Genomic DNA, 15,241 nt, shown 5'->3' with positions numbered 1-15,241 from the left:
TTTTGCTAAACTTCCTTTGGTTACTCTTTTAACATCCCATCTGGGATCCTGACTGGTACACTATCTAAAGTACCCTCCCAATAACACGCTATGAGATTGCTTGTTTTCTCACGCTTTTGCCGATACCGTCATAACGGTGTTTCCTTGAGATTTTACCTAAAATTCTTCACTTCTTTATTTTTTTCTGAAGACCAATGCCATTATTTATTTTTATCATGAGGAATGTTTACTGTTTACTGTTAATCTTCAATTTCTTAAAGGCCTTTGTATAAATAAAACCAAAACCAAATCATTGCCCTTCAGTCATTTCTGACTCATGGTGACCCCATGTGTTACAGAGTAGAACTGCTCCCTAGGGTTTTCTTGGCTGTAATTTTTAAGGAAGCAGATTGCCAGGCCTTTTTTATGCACTGCTACTTGGCAGGTTCAAACCACCAGCCTTTAGGTTAGTAGCTAGAACAAACTGTTAATGTCATCTACGGACATTTGCATAAACGTAGATACTTATTTCTTCAATATTGTAGTAGTTCAATTTGTAGAGGCCAGTTAAGAACATCAGAAACTCAGCTAAAATAATATTAAGGGTTACTACAGAATTTTAAAAAAAACTTTACTTCAAAGTATTATATTTATATTAAGGAACTGTTATAAATTTTGTTTCGTGTGACAGGGACATTGTGGCCATGCTAAAAAAAGAAAGGAAAAAAAAAGCTCTTAGCTTTACATACAGCCTCCAAAATATAAGTGAAACAACAGGATGATTTGAATCTGCTTTAAATTACTCCAGTTTAAAAAAAAGGGGGGGGGAGGGGAATGCATGGAACAAGACTGGGGAAATGTTGATAATGGCTGAAAATAGATGGTGGCTACGTGATGATTCATCATACCCACTCTTTCCCGTTCTATACCCATTCATTATCTCCACTCAGGTATGTCTGAAATGTTGTACAAGAAGTAAACAAACAAAATCAACAGCAACAGCAAAGCAAACAAACCCAAAGACAACTAAAAAATTCAAGTGGAACAATTTCTGTAGGTCCATACCACAATCTTATCTGCATTCTTTGGTGATTATGAAAGATACCAGGACACTTGGATAACAACTTTTCAGTTTCAGTTTATGTTCTCATTATATTGGGATATTTCCCAGTACTTTTTAAAGAAAATTTTCATACATTTATGGCCTGTCCCCAGATTTCTCATACCCTTTTTGTTTTGAAAAATTTCAAATACAAATGAAAATTGAAAGAATAGCATTATTAAAATCTATATACCTTCTACCAGGTTAAGCATTCGGCTGTTCACAGAAAGATTGGTGGTTCGAACCTACTCAGCGGCTCCACTGGAGTAAGACGTGGTGATCTGCTCCCATAAAGATATGTTGTTCTTGTTGTTAGGTGCCGACAAGCCTGTTATGGCGCCATCTTCACAATCGCTGCTATGTTTGAGCCCACTCTTAAAGCCACTGTGTCAATCCCGTTGAAGGTCATTCTCTTTTTCACTGACCTTCTACCAGTTATGATGTCCTCCAGTAGACATTGGTCCCTTCTGATAACACGTCCAAAGTAAGTGTGATTGTTAAGTTTGTGTGTCAACTTGGCTGAGGCATGACTCTCGGTGGTTTGGTAGTTACGATGTAGTTTGGCAGTCATATGATGATGTGATCACCTCCATCATGAGATTTGATATAATGTGATCACCTCCATGATGGAATCCACTGTGAGTAGCCAATCAGTTGAATGGGAGTTTCCTTGGGAGAGTGGTCTGCATCAAATATAAGAGAACTTTCTGGCAAGGCTCTCGGACTTTTGCTCACTCTGGATCCTGTAGCTGGCTCCTGTTGGTCTGACCTCCGGTTCTTGGAAGCTAGCAGCTTACCTGACATCTTGTATGTCAATCTTGGGATTTGATCAATCTTCGCAGCCTGTGAGCAAGAGCCCTGCTCTCTGACCTGCCAATTTTGGGTTCGCAAGCCCTGTGGCTACCTGAATCAGGACAGCCTCTATCCTGACTCACGGACTTGGGACATTCCAGCCTCTACAACTTTGTGAGACATTTCCTTGATATAAATCTCTTTCTGTATATGTATATATATTTATATGCTTTACTGGTTTTGCTTCTCTAGAGAACCCAGCCTAAGACAGTTAGTGATGAGAAGGCATACCATCCTTGCTTCTAAGGAGCATTCTGGCCATATTTCTTCTAAGACAGATTTGTTTGCTCTTCTGGCAGTCCACGGTATATTCAATACTCTTTGCCAACACCATAATTCAAATCTATCAAGTCTTCTTCAGTCTTCTTTATTCATTGTTCAACTTTTGAATGCAGATGCGGTGATTGAAAATACCATGGCTTGGGTCAGGTGCACCTTAGTCCGCAAAGTGACATCTTTGGTTTTTAATATTTTAAAGAAGTCTTTTGCAGCAGATTTGCTCAATGCAATATGTCGTTTGATTTCTTGACTGAAGCTTCTGCAGGCCTTGATTGTGGATCCAAGTAAAATGAAATCCTTGACAACTTCAATATTTTCTCCATTTGTCATTTCTCCATTTGTCTCCATTTGTTGCTTATTGGTCCAGTTGTAAGGATTTGTGTTTTCTTTGTGTTGAGGTGTAATCTATACCAAAGGCTGTAGTCTCTGATTTTCATCAATAAATACTTTAAGTCTTCTTCATTTTCAGCAAGCAAGGCTGTGTCAGCTTGATATTGCAGGTTGTTAATTAGTCTTCCTCCCATCATGATGCCACATTCTTAACATAGTCCAGTTTCTAGGGTTATTTGCTCAGCATACAGATTGAATAAGGGTGGTAAAGGGATACAACATTGTAGCACACCTTTACTGACTTTAAACTACTATAAAGATTACAGCCTAAAAAAAACCCTATGGGACAGTTCTGCTCTGTCACATGGGGTCACTATAAGTTGAAATCGACTGGACGGCACACAACAAAAACACACCTTCTACCTAGATTCAACAGCTGTCAGTATCTTGCCACATTTGCTTTACTTTACTTTATATACTTTTTTTTTTTTAACTAAACCCTTTAATCATCATAGCACTTTCATTCTATCTTGTTCCTCCCCTTCTTCTTGAGTTTTGTGTTATTTTGTTTTTAGTCTTCCTATACACTGCCTAAGGAGCTTTGGTGGCATGAGGGTGGAGCACGAGGGTGGAGCACAAGTTTGCTAACCAAAAGGTCAGCGGTTCTAACCCACCCAGTGGCTCCACGGGACAAAAGACCTGGCAATCTGCTCCTGTAAAGTTTACAGCCTAGGAAACCCTATGGGGCAGTTCACCTCTGCCACATTGTGTCACTATGAGTCAGAATCGACTCCACGGCACCTAACAACAACATACGCTGGCTCCTTTTCCTAAAATATTCTTATATAGTCTTCTTAGAAAATAATTTTTCCTTAAGTTTACATCCATCTCCAGCTACCGCCGTCTCTCTTTTTCATAGCCCATTTTCTCAAAAACAGAAGTCCATGCTCCCTGTTTCTACTTCCTACCTCCTGGTCAGTTCTCAATGGCCTGCAATCTGACTTCCACCCTGTGTCACCTCAGCACCAGCCAGGACTGAGAAACCCAACAGAGACTTGGCTCCTGGCAGTGTCTTTTCTTCGACCTCCTTCTGCTTGAAATCCACCATCTCCTGCAGCTGCTAGGCATCACTCATTTCTGGCTTTCCTGCTTCTCCAGCTATCATTGCTCAGAATCCTTGGCCAACTCCCCTTTCTGCTTGCTCCTTGAGATTCTAAAGTACTCTATTTCCAAGCTTTATCTCATATTAAGAAGTCCAGGGCGGAGCAATCAGTTAAGCGCTTGACTACTAACTGAGAGGTTGGCAGTTCACACTTACCCAGAGGTGCCTTTGAAGAAAGGCCTGGCAATCTGCTTCCAAAAGGTCACAGCTTTGAAAACCCTATGGAGCACAGTTCTACTCTGCAAACATGGGGTCACCTTGAGTTGTAATTGACTCAACAGCAATGGGTTTGGTTTTGGTTTTATCCCAAATTAAGAGGTAAAACATTTTGTCCCTTCTGAAAGGAATTTCAGGCATCAGTAAGAAGATGGGGTGAAATCTTTTTATGTGGGAGAAGCCATGAGAAAATCTTGTTCATGAACTACCCCTTCCTTTTGATCCTCCAGTTTTATGTCTTCAGGCCTTTGCATGTTTACTAAAACCATACCAGGGGCTATTCAGAGAATGGAATATGGGTAAAAGGCAAAAATGATCTTGCATGTTAGTGGCTTTGAGAGAAGATTTGTTGGAGAGTGAAGGAGAATATCATCTTTCTCAATATGAAGTTGTGGGATTTCACTTACCTGTGATAAAGCCCTTTCTCCCCCATCTCCACAGATAATTTAAAGTTGACTATTAAAAAGCCCATTAAGAGGTCAAATACAGTACACGTTGATTTCTGGTTTTAAATTGCTTCACAGAGCTACTCAATCTGGCTTGCTTGAAATGACTGTCTAATTCTTTTAAGCGTCAAAAGAGAAAAGCATGAATGGTAGGTGAATGTTCTGTTCAGGAGCCTGTCAGTATTTAGGAGACAACACCTGTCTTAGTTATGTGGTGCTGCTATAACAGAAATACCACAGGTGGATGACTTTAACATACAGAAATTTTCTCACAGTTCAGGGGGCTAGAAGTCCAAATTCAGGGCACCAGCTCCAGGGGACAGCTTTCTCTCTCTGTTGGCTCTTGGGGAAGGTCCTTGCCATCAATCTTCCTCTGGTCCAGGAACTTTTCAGCACAGGCACACCAGGGCCAAAAGATGCACTCCACTCCTTTCCCTTCTTTCTTGGTAGTTATGAGGTCCCGCTCCTCTCTGCTTGCTTCTTTCTTTTATATTTCAAAAGAAATTGACACAAAATACAACTTAATCCTGTAGATTGAGTCCTGCTCATTAACATAACTGCCTCTAATCCTGCCTCATTAACATCACAGAGGTTAGGATTTACAACTCATAGGAAAAGTAGATCACAAAATGGAGGACAACCACACAGGACAGGGGATCATGGCCTAGCCAAGTTGACACATGTTTTGGGGGGACACAATTCAATCCACAACAACACTTATGCTGAGAATTAAGCTTGGCCTGAAGTGCAGTGGACCTTGAGACTAGGAGAAAAGAAAAAAAGTCAGTAAGTGATGCTAATACATCAGAAAAGTGACAAGAAAGGGGACAAGTAGAGTACCTTCACAAGGGTTGTTTTTTGTTTGTTTTCTTCCGTTTTTGTGTTTGTTTTTAAGAAAATTGGATATTTCAATCAACAAAAGGTGGGAAATAAATTAGCATGTAAGATGAGCGGTAATAAGCAATACATGTTTCTTATTGGAAAATAAAAATTTTAAAAAGGAATTAGTTTAAAATGAGGTAGTTTTGTTTTTCGTTTTTTCTCTAAATATAGCAAAACTGCAGCAGCTACAGATTTAACAGAAGTAAAACAACTGATGTTATTAGGAAGTTACAAATGCAATTGGTTTGTTGTTTTTTGGCTCTTATTTTATTTTAAAAAAGCAGTCTCTTATTTTCCATTCCATATTATGATATTGAATATCCCTAATATCCAGTTAAAGGATCTCGATGAGAATTTTTTAATAATAAAATAACTTGAAAAGACTTCTTTTTTTATGAATTCACCAAGTAAAGATTAGTTAAAAAGACATTCTGAGGTTATAATCTATTTTTTAACCATTTAAAGGCTAAGCTAGTTACTAATCTTTTATGTGTGTTTTATAGTAAAATAGTAGCCCAGTTGTAACAGCTTATTCTGATTTTTTATTATCGGAAGTCTAGCACAGGTGAAAGCTGAATGAAGTTTAGAGTTTAGTTAAAAGTAGTTTACCAATGTTGTTTTATTATTTTGAGAGATGTTACCATGGTAATGTAAAATGTTGGCATTAGGGAAAATGGGTGAGGATTATAGGGGAACTTGCTGAATTATCTTTATAACTTTACCGTAAATGTAAAATCATTCTATCAATCTGTTTTTTATTAAAAAAAGAAAAGCCTAGCATTTGTTAATCGTTATAATAATGGATGTTTAGATCATGACGCTGTCAATATTGTCCAGGTGATTCCTATAATCATTAAAATTATGCATCTGACAAAAGCTTAGCTAATCAAAATTTTGAGATTTTTCAAGTAGAATTCATGTTTAAAAACTTAGCTCAGGCTGTCAATTCTAAATTAAGAAATAACAGGTAAAGGGCATTCAGGCTAAGACGAATGATTCTCTAAAACAACCTGAAATAGGATGGCTTTCTTGAGGCCAAAATAAGTTGGATGAGACCATTTGACCAAAAGAAAGATGTTACCTGCTAGTTTCTCCTACATCTCTGGTTAATTTAGAAAGAATGGCAAAGAAACTGAGAGGATCAGAGGCCTATATGTTTGTTCCTTCTTTTTTCCATTTTATGGTATACCGATACTTTCGAAATTGGGGCAACTAGTAAGATCCCCAAACCCCATGGACAGGGCTCTTTCAATGAGTAATTTTGTAGAGCTCATTAAGGATATCACATGCCTTCTCATTAAAAAGAAACTGAAGAACCTGTGTCCATTTGAGACTATGTTGGCATCTCCTGCCTGGAGGGGAGACGAGAGGGTGGAGGGGGTTAGAAGCTGGCGAAATAGACACGAAAAGAGAGAGTGGAGGGGGAGAGCAGGCTATCTCATTAGGGGAACAGTAATTGGGAGTATGTAGCAAGGTGTATATGGGTTTTTGTGTGAGAGACTGACTTGATTTGTAAACATTCACTTAAAGCACAATAAAAATTATTAAAAAAAAAAAAAAAAAAGAACCTGCGTCCATTATGATTCTCATTGATGCCGCCTCAGTTTTTGACATTTAGTTTTGGAGACCAGAGTCAGCAGACAACAGCCCATGGGCCAAATCTGGCCAGTCCTGTTTTCTTATGGCCTCTGAGTTAAGAATTATTTTTACATTTACAAATGGCTGCGGGAAAAAAAAAATTAAAAGAATAATGTAAGGTAGTATGTGAAATGAAATTCAAATTTTAGCATCCATGATAAATTTTGATTGGAACACAATGGAGTTCATTTGCTTATATGTTGTTGACGAGTGCTTTTGTGCTACAATGGCAGAACTGAGCAGTAGCAACAGAGACTGGATGGCCTGAAAAGGTTAAAATGTTTATTATCTGGCCGTTTACAGAAAAACATTGCCCAATCCCTGAATAGACAGCTCCCCCACATACACACACATCTTCATCTTGGTTTTCAGAACAATATTCTTATTTGGCCTAAATGCCACTGGTCTGGTGAGGACAGGACGAGCATCATGGCCAACTAACTAGAAGACTTCCGGCAGACATTAATAGTCAGCATGTTAAGGGCTCAAGCACCAGAAGAGCTAACATGACGGAAGAGGCTAGGCAAGTTCTGTAGATCTGGTGGTGTACCTGGGTGGTACAAATGGCTAATGTGCTCGGCTGCTAAAAAAAAAAAGGTTGAAGGTTTGAGTCTATCCAGAGTCACCTTGGAAGAAAGGCCTGGCAATCTACTTCCCAAAAATCAGTCACTGAAAACCCTACAGAGCACAACTGTGCTCTGACTCACATGAAGTCAACATGAGCTGGGGTCGCCACAAGTTAGAGTCAACTTGATGTTAAGTGATAGAGCTGGTAGAAAGGGGGTCCCATTTAAAGAAGTCAGCTGAAGAATAGGAAACATGAGGTGCTAGTTAGTAGATTAAAGTAATAACCTATCTAGGCAGACAGAATCCAGAAGGTCAGAGTTTACAGGAACTGCATTGACAAGGTGAAACCAACTTGAGTTCTATTCTGAGGACAAAGGTGTTTGCCCCATTTTATATAGCTTTCTGTAGTTGGACAACCTTCTTTGTCTGTGGATTTAACTCCTGGGATGGCATGCTGAAGAAACATCACATATCTCTCCACTACTAGATTTTTCCTCATATTCAGTTCCACACAGTAAAGAAATCCTTACTTTCATATCTGATCAAAATTACCCTGGCTCAGAAGTTTGTCTTTCCTTCACAATGAGGTCATATAACCAGTTCCTTATCAAAGTGAAAAGACAGCAAGAAAATTTCCCTTGTATGTCACGAAAAGTCCCGAACACCTACAGTCATTCTTATCCCCATCCAATTATATAGAAAGTATGTAATAAACAATAGCTGGGAGAGGGAGTGTGAGAAAAAGAGGCAGGTAGTTTAAGTTACGCCAATTCAATCATTTTTAATAGCCAAGGATAAAAGTATGTCATTTAAAGCAGATAAATCTAATAAAATAAGTATATCTATAAACCTAATGATAAATCCTAAAAAGAGCAGAAAGAGGGAAGAAGTGGAAATATACTAACTTCATCCTCACTTACGGTATGGAGTCAATTGGCTCTGTCTAAATAAATAGAGGATGAATTGTATTACATAAACTTGTAGTTATAAAGGTTTAAGCACTAGAACAAAAATACAAATACGTGTTTCTTATAAATTAACTGGAAAAACACCTACCCACCTACACACCGCACACACACATACACACATAAAGAAAATATAGCCAATATAGTGAAAGATTTAAAAAAGTGGCAGAAACAAAAACTCAGGAAATACAATACAGAATTAAGACTATAAGCCCTTTGCCGTCTAGTTGATTTCGACTCATAGCGAACCTATAAGACAGACTAGAACTGCCCCATAGAGCTTCCAAGGAACGCCTGGTGGATTCAAACTGCCAACCTTTTGGTTAGCAGCCATAGCACTTAACCACTACAGCACCAGGGTTCCCAAGACTATATATAGTAATATATATACTATACCTATATAGCTATGTATATACACATATACATATATATATGACTACATACACACACACTAAATTCACAGGGACAGACACGGTTGCCTATCCAACCACCATTTTCCTTCTTTTTCCCTGCTACCAGCACCCTGGAGTCCCTGCTGGTGCCAATATTTAACATGTTTGACTGCTAGATAAAAGGTTGGAGGCTCAAGTCCACCTAGAACCATGTCAGAAGAAATGCCTGGCAATTTACTTCTGAAAAATCAGCCACTGAAATCCTACAGAGCACTGTTCTACTCAGACACACATGGGGTCTCCATGCCTTTTGTTTGGGGATGCACCCAGCCCTAAGGGATAAATCATAATAGGCTAAGCCAGGCATAGCTAGTTAATCCTGTGTCCCTTTGTCAGGTATTTACTTTCCAAAGCTCCCTCATGTCTAAGAGTAATCTTGTGATCCAGTTACACAGCCAAAGAGATTTGAAGTAATGTCTATTGTGAGGCTTCTGAGAAAGATACTTTTTCCCTTGATGAAAGTAGTCCCAGGAGGATAAAGCCTTTTTTCCTGGCTACCCCCAGTTTTCTGACTTTGAATGTGACAGTGATATTGGGAGCTGTGGCAGCCATTTTGCATTCACGAATCAACAAGAATAAGGGCTGGCAGAACAGAAGGCAGGAGCCCGTGATTTGATGACATCGCTGAGCTGCTGAATGCATGCCAGCTACCAAGTTGCAGTGTGACTCATAGCTGTACTTCCAAGTTTCATTTCTATCTTCAGGCCTGTAATCCAAAGAGGTCATGATTAATCTTGCTTGGCAAAAAATTCCTCTCCAAAGCTTTTAACCATTTGCCTTTTCAGACCTTTTAGATATTTTACTTGGCGCAGAACATAGTCAATTTGGTACTAAAAATCTTCCTGGTAGAGAGCCTGCCTGGATTATATATGAAACCTTAATATTTAGCTTGTGACATAGAATAGCTGCACCATTTTACCTCCAGAACACTGGAAATGGCAACACAATCCAAAAATAATTCAGGAAGGAGCTTCCTGATCAAAACCAAACCTGTTGTTGTCGAGTCCATTCTGACTCAAGCGACGTTTCAGGACAGAGTAGAACTGCCCCTTAGGGTTTCCAGGGAGTGCCTGGTGCATTGGAACTGCTGACTTTTTGGTTAGCAGCTGAGCTCTTAACCACTACATCACCAAGGGGTCCGGAGGTGCCCTTGATTATACATTCTTGTAGATATTTAAGCTTCTGGTAACTGGAAAGACCTGGAGGTATAGTGGTTAAGAGCTTAGCTGCTAATCAAAAAGGTCGGCTCAAATCCACCAGTCATTCCTTGGAAACCCTATGGGGCCACTCTACTCTGTCCTATAGGGTTGCTATGAGTCAGAATTGACTCAACAACCACGGGTTTGATGTTTGGTTATTGGTAATTGAATATTACTGCTGCTTGATCGTCTGTGACTGATTTCTTATTAACTTATTTTAAATTCACAGTTGTTCCAATAGATTTCCTTTCTCTCCACAAGCTCCTCCTCCACTCTTTTGTCCTCACATTCACTGACATCCTTGTAAGTGTCACTAAGAAGTCTCAATTCCTACAATTATTCCAATTCCCACCTCCTTATATCTTCACAGCCATCTTCTCATCCTTCCCTCCTAGCTTCCTGGAAGCCTTATCCTACCACCCTCCTTTCTAAAATAAATTCACCCACAGTGCTCCCACCCATCCAGTATAGCCCCCAAAGGATCTCACTTCTGCACTGACTTCTCTTTCTCCCACTTCATTGATTTCTTCCCCTTCTACTTTCAACTATTGAACAGGTCTCTGTAGACAGTTACTTCCCCAGCCCCCAAAATGCTGCTTCTTCTTAAGGCTACTGAACTTCTGAAATGATTGATACCTGCCCTGGAGTTCCATTTGCTCACTATCCATACTCTTATCTACTGCATATTTGGCAATCCAGTTTCCATCCCCACAGCTACACTGAAACTGTCCTTGTGAAGGTCAACAATGAACACTGAAACCCTAAACACTAAAGCTGTTCTTGTAAAGGTCAACAACGACTTTTTTTTTTTTTTTTAGCTAAACCAGTTTTTCTTTTCTGCTTCTCATTCTTTTCACCTAGCTGCGGCATTAAAAAAAAAAAAAAAAAAAAAAGATTTCTCCTACATCAAACGCTCTCTTCCTTGGCTTCCATCCTATATTGCTAGCAGTTCCTTCTCTTTTCATTGCCGTCTATTTGTCTTGCCAACGTTTTACTGGATATTCTCGTTCTTTAGTCCTTGGCTCCCTATTCTGACTTTATTCTTTCACTCCAAGGTCACATCATCTTCCTTGCAGTCATTGCTGCTGTACTAAAAAAGGTCTGTACCAGAAAGGGCCATATAAATCAGTGACTACATCAGCCTGAGACCAGAAGAACTAGATGGTACCCAGGTACAACCTATGACTGCCCTGACAGGAACATAACAGAGAATCCCTGATGGAGCAGGAGAGCAGTGGGATGTAGACCTCAAATTCTCATAAAAAGACCAGATTTAATGGTCTGACTGAGAGTAGAAGGACCCTGGAGGTCATGGTTCCAGATCTTCTGTTAGCCCAAGACTGGATCCATTCCCAAAACCAACTCTTCAGACAGGGATTGCACTGGACTGTAAGATGGAAAATGATAGCGCTGAGGAGTGAGCTTTTTGGCTTAAGTGGACACATGAGACTATGTGGGCAGCTCCTGTCTGGAGGGGAGATGAGAAGGAAGAGGGGGACAGAAGCTGGCTGAATGGACACAGGGAATACAGGGTGGAGAAGAAGAGTGTGCTGTCTCATTAGGGGGAGAGCAACTAGGAGTACATAGCAAGGTGTATATAAATTTTTGTATGAGAGACTGACTTGATTTGTAAACTTTCACTTAAAGCACAATAAAAATAAAAATTAAAAAAAAAAAGGTCTGTACTACTTTCTCATTTAAGAAAGAGGAGTTGATTTCTACTCAGGGTGAAACAAGTGTGTCAGAGTAGAACTGTGCTCCACAGGGTTTTCAGTGGCTGATTTTTTGGAAGTAGATGGCCTGGCCTGTCTTCTGAGGTACCTCTGAGTGGATGCACATCACCAACGTTTTGGGGGGCAGCTGCTCATTAACTGTTTACACCACCAGAGATTCCCACTTAAACTCTAGTCCTTCCTTACCAAGTGTGTGCTATTTAGTTATTTGTGTGGGTTTCACTGACACTATAATTTGAATGCGTTCCCTTTCTCAAACTGGCTTCTCCTTCCGATTTTCCTGACTCTGGCCGCCACCATTCTCTTAGCTGCTTTGTTGTCCTCTTCACTTACCTCTATCATCTTCAACCCAGATATTTAGCTTTCCAGACATTTCCTACTAAATGTCAACTGACTTCACCTCTATCACTATTCCCAGTGCCATTCTCAGGTCTTAATCAAGTCAAAATTTCCCTGTCTGGTCTTTATAAGGCCTTTTTTTTTTTTTTATAGTCTAACCCATCGTATCTTTTGGTATTTTTATTGAAAAATTTATGTGCATCATAAGAAATATAAAAGGCTAATAATGAAAGCAGCTGTCCTACCCACTCCTTACCCCCAGGCCCATTTTCCAGATGCAGCTTTGATGTAGTAGAATATTCAAAAGGTACTAAAGTCTGCACTGTGAAAAGTTTCCCTCCAGCTCCTGTTTCCCTGTCACTCACGTCCTTTCCCTATGCATAACCAAAGTTATTAGTTTCTTGTGAACCTTGCTCTCACACATATTTTGTATATTTAAAGAAAATAGGCATGCTGGGTGGTGCAAATGGTTAATGCGCTCAGGTGCTACCTGAAAGATTCGAAGTTCGAGTCCACCCAGAGGTTCCTTTGAAGAAAGGCCCACCAATCTACTCCTGAAACATCAACCATTGAAAACCTTATGGAGCCCAGTCCTACTCCACCCCACTTGAGGCTGCTGTGAGTCAGAGTTGACTCGATAGCAACTGGTACTGATAGTCATTTTCCCACAACTGGCAGCTTACTGTAGACATTGTTTTACATATACATATCGTGATTCTCTCTTAATATAATGAAAATAACAAGATAAGAAAACAGGAGAGGATGCAAATAACCCAAATAAGAAATGAAACGGGGGACATTACAACAGACCCAACTGAAATAAAAAGTATCATAACAGAGCACTATGAAAAACTATACTCCAACAAATTTGAGAACCTAGAGGAAATGAATACATTTCTAGAAACACACTACCTACCCAAACTAACACAAAATGATGTTGAAAACCTGAACAGACCCATAACAAGAGAAGAGATTGAACAGGTAATTTTAAAAAACTCCCTACAAAAAGAAAGCTCTCACCCAGATGGCTTCATTAGAGAATTCTACCAAACATTCAGAGAAGAGCTTACACCAGTACTACTCAAACTATTTCAGAACATAGAAAAGGAAGCGACACTTCTGAATTCATTCTATGAAGCCAGCATAACCTTGATACCAAAACCAAAGACACCGCAAAAAAAAGAAAATTACAGGCCAATATCTCTCATGAATATAGATGCAAAAATTTTCAACAAAATTCTAGCCAAGAGAATTCAGCATCATATCAAAAAAATAATACACTATGACCAAGTAGGATTCACACCAGGTATGCAAGGATGGTTAAACATTAGAAAATCAAGCAATGTAATTCACCACGTAAATAAAAGAATCACGTGATCATCTCAATGGATGCAGAAAAGGCATTCGACAAAGTCAAACACCCATTCCTGATAAAAACTCTCAATAAAATAGGTATAGAAGGGAAATGTCTCAACATAATAAAGGAAATCTATGCAAAACCAACAGCCAACATCATTCTTAATGGAGAGAGGCTGAAAACATTCTCCTTGAGAACAGGAACAAGACAAGGATGCCCTTTACCACCACTCCTACTTAACACTGTGCTGGAGGTCCTAGCTAGAGCAATAAGGCAAGAAAGAGAAATAAAGGGCATCCAAATTGGTGATGAAAAAGTAAAACTGTCCCTATTTGCAGATGATATGATACTATACATACAAAACCCAAAAGACTCCACAAGAAAACTACTGGAACTGATAGAAAGATTCAGCAAAGTACAAGATAAACATACAAAAATCTGTTGGATTCCTATACACCAATAAAGAGAATGATGAAAAGGAAATCAGGAAATCAATGCCATTTATAATAGCCCTTAAAAAAAAATATTTGGGAATAAATCTAACCAGGAATGTAAAATACTTATACAAAGAAAACTACAAAATGCTACTACTGCAAGAAACCAAAAGAGATCTACATAAATGGAAAAACATACCATGCTTGTGGATAGGTAGACTCAACATTGTGAAAATGACAATTCTACCCAAAGTGATTTGCAAATACAATACCAATTCAAACACCAACAACATTCTTTAAAGACATAGAAAAAATTTATCATTAATTTTGTATGGAAAGGGAAGAAGCCTCAGATAAGTAAAGCACTATTTAAGAAGAATAAAGTAGGAGGACTTGCACTACTTGACCTCAGAACCTACTATACAGCTACGGTAGTCAGGACTGCTTGGTACTGGTATAATGACAGACAAATTGACCAACGGAACAGAAGTGAGAACCCAGATGTAAATCCATCCACCTATGGTCACCTGATCTTTGACAAGGGCCCAAAGTCCATCAAATGGGGAAAAGACAGTCTTTTAAACAAATGGTGCTGGCAAAACTGGATATCTATCTGCAAAAAGGTGAAACAGGACCCATACCTCATACCATATACAAAAACTAACTCAAAATGGATCAAAGACCTAAATATAAAACCAAAAGCTATGAAGTTTATAGAAGAAAAAATAGGATTAATGCTAGAGGCCCTAATGCATGGCATTAACAGGATACAAATCACAACCAACAACACACAAGCTCCAGAGGATAAGCAAGATAACTGGGATCTTCTAAAAATTAAACACTTATGCTCATCAAAAGACTTCACCAAAAGAGTAAAAAGAGAAACTACAGACTGGGGAAAAAAATTTTGGTGATTACAAATCAGACAAAGGTCTAATCTCTAAAATCTACAGGAAAAATCAACACCTCTACAAAAAAAAGACAAATAATCCAATTAAAAAATGGGCAAAGGAAATGAACAGACACTTCACCAAAGAAGGCATTCAAGCAGCCAACAAGCACATGAAGAATTGCTCAAGATCACTTAGCCATTAGAGAAATGCAAATCAAAACCACAATGAGGTACCATCTCACCCTGGCATTACTGGCGCAAATCAGTAAAACAGGAAATAAGAAATGTTGGAAAGGCTGCAGGGAGATCAGAATGCTTACACACTGCTGGTGGGAATGCAAAATGATACAACCATTTTGAAAACCATACGGCACTTCCTTAGAAAGATAGAAATAGAAATAGAAATAGAAATAGAAA

This window comes from Loxodonta africana, chromosome 1, assembly GCF_030014295.1.
Source record: "Loxodonta africana isolate mLoxAfr1 chromosome 1, mLoxAfr1.hap2, whole genome shotgun sequence".
In the NCBI taxonomy this organism is placed as follows: domain Eukaryota; kingdom Metazoa; phylum Chordata; class Mammalia; order Proboscidea; family Elephantidae; genus Loxodonta; species Loxodonta africana.
Note: the sequence above shows the minus strand (reverse complement) of the source record.